Raw genomic sequence first — 6578 nt, forward strand, 5'->3', positions numbered from 1 at the left:
TCTCTTCAGTGACACAAAAATACAGGACAGATGTCAAATGCCGAAATCAGTTGGATCTTAAAGGGATAGTGTGAGATTTTAAGCCCTGCTTCTATTTACCCAAATCAAGATTAAGTAATGGATAAAAATGGTATGTCTCTGTGAACAATATGAAGGAAGTTAGAGGTAGTTTTGCGAGCCAATGCTAACTAGCGTTAGCACAGTGACTGGTAGTCTACCGGAACGGATAGCATGCTCAAGTTCATCTCACTCAGGGTAAATAGGAAAAGGGCTTATTTGCTTATCCCTTTAAGTCAGAACTCACTGCATGTGGGGGCGGAAGTCCATTCTCCTAAAAGGCAGACTACATCTGCATTCCCTTCCATTATGTAGGATCGTTTGCATTTATAAACCACTTTTGATCCATTACTAAACTTGTTTTGATATTGTTGAACAACGGTTGCATGGTTCACTTGAGGAGGTGCATCACAAGAACGACTGGCTGTGAAGATACAGTACAAACAATGATTAGTAAACAAATAAAGGACAACGAAGTACAGGAGATGATAGTACTGAATGTTGTTCACAACACAAGTGCATCATATGTCCTGTCACACCAACATCCCCTCTTTCCTGTACCGAAAGGGATATTTTTCTGAGTTTTTACACCACTCTTACATAAGCCTCTTTGCTATAGATCAAGGTTAGAGAAGACAGTACTTACCCGTACACAGAGGAGTATCAGACCATCTACCATTCTCACATGTAATCATCCCCCACCAGCCTTCCATTGGTGTTTTCAGACCTTTATCACAGGCATAAGTCAAAGTCATGCCATCCTGGTACATGTTCTGCTCCGGGTCAACAAAGCCATTGTCCAGTTGGGGTCTTTGACAGCCTTTTCCAGATTCTTGAGCTGGAAAATGACAGAAAATACATTTATTGTTATGCATCATCTGTCTGCACAATGACCTTTGTTCAACAAATACAGTGTATCTTGGATAAGGAATGTATAGATGAGTGTTTCTGCCCTGTACTAGGCCTTTTTATTAGTTACACGTTACACCACATATAGGCACTGCCTTAAGGAAAAACATCAGTGCTCACAATTCCTTGAATGTGTAAAGAATACTAAACGCAATCTTCATTGAATGAATAGTTAGTGTTTATCAAAATGTCTTACCTTTAACACCGTAGGACCAGATGTGTAGTACAATAATGACAGACAGTGGTATTTCCTTCATTCTCTGTCCTCTGGTGTTACATGTACACTGAGAAATGAATGAACTGGAGTCTGAGTCTGAGTTGGGGCTTTTTAAATTCAACCAAGGTAATTATTGTCAGAGGTGGATCTTAAACTTGTGCCTTTGGGCAGCACTGTGGAAAAATACAAGATGTCGCAATTAACAAAGGCTTTTTTATTGCAGTGGAAAAAAAGTGAATGAATTAACATTTAATTATTGTCATTGTTCATGTAATGAACTAAGGATTGTTTAAATCTGAAATTATGTGTTTAATTATTTTTGTTGTTGACGGTTTCATGTTAAATCCCATGAAACTGTCAAATGGGCCAACCACTAGTTCCAAATATTTCTTATGTTCTGTAAGTGTCTCACCAAAGTTATTAGTATTTGATCATTTTGAGACTGTTTCAGAAGCATCCATGTTGAGAAATGTAAATGACTGATATCATTCAAGGAGACATATTGATATTTTATTAACAATTTCTTTGAGGAAATGTCCATGATTAAGGTCCCATGAATAAATATGCATCCACACATAAATAATGTTGTGCCTAGATATGAACTAATCAATGGTTGACACGTGTGTAGTTTTGATGGAGAAATTTGATTTAAAGAGATATATTGAAATTGAAAGCAATATTGGATTTTGCAATGACTACGGGCCATGGAGCAAAATTAGAAGTATGTTTCGATGACTGGATTAACTGTTTTAAGGGCATGGACCTTTGTTCCCTTCAATGCGACAAATCAGTTGTGAAAAACTGAAAATTCCAGATGGCTTTGAGATCTATTGAAGTCAAGAAGCAGATGATAAGGGATACATAGACCAAATCATATTTATTTAGACACATGTCAAAGGTCAAACAAGTATTTGCAGTTTCTTTATGAACTGCACCAATTTCTTAACACTTTGTTGTCCAATTCAACCACGGAAAGTCTGAGAATTGACTAGCGTGATTGTTGGCTTTTGACCAAAAGTGTAAACCAAAAATATGCTGACGCTGTAAGGGTTTTCCTCTGGTGAAGGAGAAACGGACCAAAATGCAGCGTGGTGGTTATTCATGTTCTTTAATAAAGGAACTAGACATGAAATAACTAACAAAACAATAAACGTGCAAAAACCTAAACAGTCCTGTCTGGTGCAAACACAGCGACAGGAACATTCACCCACAAACACACAGTGAAACCCAGGCTACCTAAATATGGTTTCCAATCGGAGACAATGACTAACACCTGCCTCTGATTGAGAACCATATCAGGCCAGACATAGAAATAGACAAACAAGACATCCAACATAGAATGCCCACTCAGATCACACCCTGACCAACTAAAACATAGAAACATACAAAGCAAACTATGGTCAGGGTGTGACAGATGCATGGAATTGATATGGTGCAAATTGCCAAATATGACATGTCTGTGTCAAATCAAATCAAATCAAAGTTTATTTGTCACGTGCGCTGAATAGAACAGGTGTAGTTCTTACTGTGAAATGCTTACTTACAGGCCCTAATGAACAGTGGAATTTTAAAGTAAAAAATAGGTATTAGGTGAACAATGGATATCTAAAGAAATAAAAACAACAGTAAAAAGACACTGAAAAATAACTGTAGCGAGGCTACATACAGTAGAGAGGCTACATACAGTAGAGAGGCTACATACAGTAGAGAGGCTACATACAGTAGAGAGGCTATATACAGTAGAGGCTACATACAGTAGAGAGGCTACATACAGTAGAGAGGCTATATACAGTAGAGAGGCTACATACAGCAGTGAGGCTATATACAGTAGAGAGGCTACATACAGTAGAGAGGCTACATACAGTAGAGAGGCTACATACAGTAGAGAGGCTATATACAGTAGAGGCTATACATACATACAGTAGAGAGGCTACATACAGTAGAGGCTACATACAGTAGAGAGGCTACATACAGTAGAGAGGCTACATACAGTAGAGGCTACATACAGTAGAGGGCTATATACAGTAGAGGCTACATACTAGTAGAGGCTACATACAGTAGAGGCTACATACAGTAGAGAGGCTATATACAGTAGAGCTACATACAGCTACATACAGTACTATAGTAGAGGCTACATACAGTAGAGATGCTACATACAGAGGCTACATACAGCAGTACATACAGTAGAGAGTACATACAGAGAGGCTACATACAGTAGAGATATACAGTAGCTACATACAGTAGAGAGGCTATATACAGTAGAGAGGCGATATACATATACAGTAGAGAGGCTACATACAGTAGTTAGGCTACATACAGTAGAGAGGCTATATACAGTAGAGAGGCTACATACAGTAGAGAGGCTACATACAGTAGAGAGGCTATATACAGTAGAGAGGCTACATACAGTAGTGAGGCTATATACAGTAGAGAGGCTACATACAGTAGTGAGGCTATATACAGTAGAAAGACTACATACAGTAGAGAGGCTACATACAGTAGAGAGGCTACATACAGTAGAGAGGCTATATACAGTAGAGAGGCTACATACAGTAGTGAGGCTATATACAGTAGAAAGACTACATACAGTAGAGAGGCTATATACAGTAGAGAGGCTACATATACAGTAGAGAGGCTACATACAGTAGTGAGGCTATATACAGTAGTGAGGCTATATACAGTAGAGAGGTTATTGGGGCTAATTGAGGTATTATGTACATGTAGGTGTGGTTAACGGGACTGTGTATACATGATAAACAAAGAGTAGCAGTAGCGTAAACCTTCTTATATGGATTCCATATTGTCAGACTGTCTTCATTATACTATTCAAACTATTAAAATATGTTGAATAGTCATTTCTGTCTTTTGTTCTACTGAATATGCTTCTGGATAGTTAGTTGTTGGTTAGTGTCAACTGTTGATGTGTGTTGTGTTTGACACATTTGTTAGTGAATTGATTTGGTTGAAAACCAATAAATGCATATAAAAGCACACACACACATGTCTAATTATATCTCTTTTATAGATCCAAGCCATGACATTTTCTACATGCATCCATGTCCATTGTATACTGTACATTCTATTGATTTGACTCCCATTGACTACCAGTAGTTTGCTGCTTTAAATGAATAGAGGATCAATATCAAATGTTTTGCTGATCAACTGTTTCATCAACCTTCCCATTATTATGTTCCACATGTATTTTTCATTTCTTTTGAATCATTCAGAATGACTGTCTGAATCTTGTCAGACAGCCTCCTATCCTAAGATGGTGGGCCTCCTTTCCTCTCTGCTCCCCTACTAACCCCCTGTGTTATGAGACAGATTCCATATCATGAACCAAATGTAAAAGCAACTTTATCAAACACATCATGATCTTGATTGGTGGCCAACGTGGTAAGTCTTCTCTTCCAGGGGATTTGCTGCAGTTTTGGGTTTGTTGCATTGATTCACCAGGCCTGTGAAGAAAATACACAACCTTGTTGAAGTTACATAAGAGGAGAGAGACTCACCACAACTAACGTCAGTATTTATGGGACTGGCCTCACCCTTTCTTGATTCTATTCATGTATATCTAACACTGACAAAACCTCCATTGAAGTTTGCTTGAGTTTAATACCTGTGTAGAGAGCCATAAACACTTACCAAATATTGGTTTTGCATGTAACCTAAATGGGATGACATTGGAGTTAATATTTAGAATCTTATGAGGCTTACAGTAGCATATTCAGTAACTGACATGTACAACTATTGTAACTTAAAGACAATATGTGTTCACACTTGACAAAAACTTGTGTAGAATGTGTTTCAATTGATTATATTCTCTTTCCTACTGTTGCATTAGACTTACAACCGCCTACGGATAAATGTCCATCATGACATTGAACATTTGCAACAGGACGACGACCAGTGTGATCCATCTGTTTACAGTTCCATGTCTGACGTCCTTCCTTTACAAACATATCCTGTGTAAGATCCAGCCAATGGTAATTCTGTTTGTCCAGTTTGCAGCCCACTTTGTAAAAAGAGAATGAATATAAAAGTGGTTAATGAAGGTTTATACATTGAGTTTGTGATAATATATTTTATAGGGACTCATTTACATTAGACTTTAAACATTATAAACTAAACTAAATTATAAACAATTGATAAACAAAGAAAACATTGTGTTAATTAAGTACTGTATATTCTGTTTCATTGCGTTGTGTGTAGTTCATCATACATACATGCACATCTGCCAATTGCCACTCGTCCATTCTGACATAGAACATCAGCAACAAAAGGTCGTTCCCAAGAATCAGTTTCTTTACAGCGAAATGTCTGACTCTCTCCTTCCTTCACAAACATATCTTTTGGAAGATCCAGCACGTCAAAAGTCCCTTTGTCCAAGGTACAGGGAGCTGGTATATAAAGAGTTGATATAAGAGTGTTAATGAAGGTTGATATATTATGAGACAAGACAATTAGATGTGTGATGGTATCTTGCTAATTTTAGCAAGTCATTAATTGACTTACCTTTACAAATGGGGAGCTCTGACCACGTTTGATCATTATAACACATCACTTGCTCTGGGCCCACAAGTTTATAATAGTTAATGCATGTGAAGGTCAGTGCCATTGGATTTCTGTCAGAGTCACTGATAAAATCCCCATTATCAACTGTTGGCTTCTCTCCACACCTATCAACTGAACAACACATACAGCTCTTCAGGATGACAAAAATAATGCTCATATTGTTCTGAGACATTTCAGGTCATAATCCAGCCCACTTCCAGGTGAAAGGAATTGTGGTAAAAATGTACTTTAAGCATCCATGTATAATGCATTATGATGCAGCTATAATGCATTATAAGATGTGTCATTAGCATATTCGACCCCCTGGATTTTGTGTTTTACTTGTAACCCTGGTTGTTCTAAAAAGAAAATGGTAAAACACTTCATTGTGAGGTGAAATATAAGGGCTGGACATGCAGATAAAGGAAAGTCAGATAAATAAAAAAGCCCATTTTTGCTGGGGTCTCAGCACTGATGGGGTTAAAGTCTCGTTATAACACACTATAAAGGCTTGTTACAAATGATAAAGCATCACACTTGGAAGATTTAAGTAAGTGTTCCTGGACTAGCTTCTGTTTGGTTCACTAAATAAGATTATAATATTAAGTCTAATGCTGAAAAGTGGAAAACAGAAAGCTTGAATTACCAGGTAAAAATGGACCACTTGGTTGTGGTCTGACAGAGGGTCTGACATTGGGTGAGGCCTCATCACCTGTTGGAGACAGTTACAGCAGATATCTGTAAAAATGAAGCTGCTATGAGACATTAGACATTGGAAACCACAAGACATAATAAATATATTGATTCTACAGCTGTTTTTTCTGTCATTTACTTTTCCTGC

At 37.6% G+C, this 6578-nt stretch overlaps 2 long non-coding RNA genes across 2 annotated transcripts; both read right to left on the reverse strand.

The window, feature by feature from the left end:
- Nucleotides 1–33: 33 nt before the first annotated feature.
- On the reverse strand, nucleotides 34–1295 carry LOC135530055 (uncharacterized). The gene is made up of 3 exons (XR_010453793.1): nucleotides 1163–1295; nucleotides 704–895; nucleotides 34–481 (listed from the first exon to the last, which is right to left on the reverse strand). It is a non-coding gene; the product is annotated as an uncharacterized LOC135530055 (long non-coding RNA).
- A 2893-nt stretch (nucleotides 1296–4188) lies between these two features.
- LOC135530056 (uncharacterized) lies at nucleotides 4189–6532 on the reverse strand. The gene is made up of 6 exons (XR_010453794.1): nucleotides 6384–6532; nucleotides 5699–5869; nucleotides 5410–5583; nucleotides 5034–5198; nucleotides 4829–4851; nucleotides 4189–4641 (listed from the first exon to the last, which is right to left on the reverse strand). It is a non-coding gene; the product is annotated as an uncharacterized LOC135530056 (long non-coding RNA).
- Nucleotides 6533–6578: the final 46 nt, after the last annotated feature.

Source organism: Oncorhynchus masou, unplaced genomic scaffold (assembly GCF_036934945.1).
Source record: "Oncorhynchus masou masou isolate Uvic2021 unplaced genomic scaffold, UVic_Omas_1.1 unplaced_scaffold_12443, whole genome shotgun sequence".
Taxonomy (NCBI): Eukaryota; Metazoa; Chordata; class Actinopteri; order Salmoniformes; family Salmonidae; genus Oncorhynchus; species Oncorhynchus masou.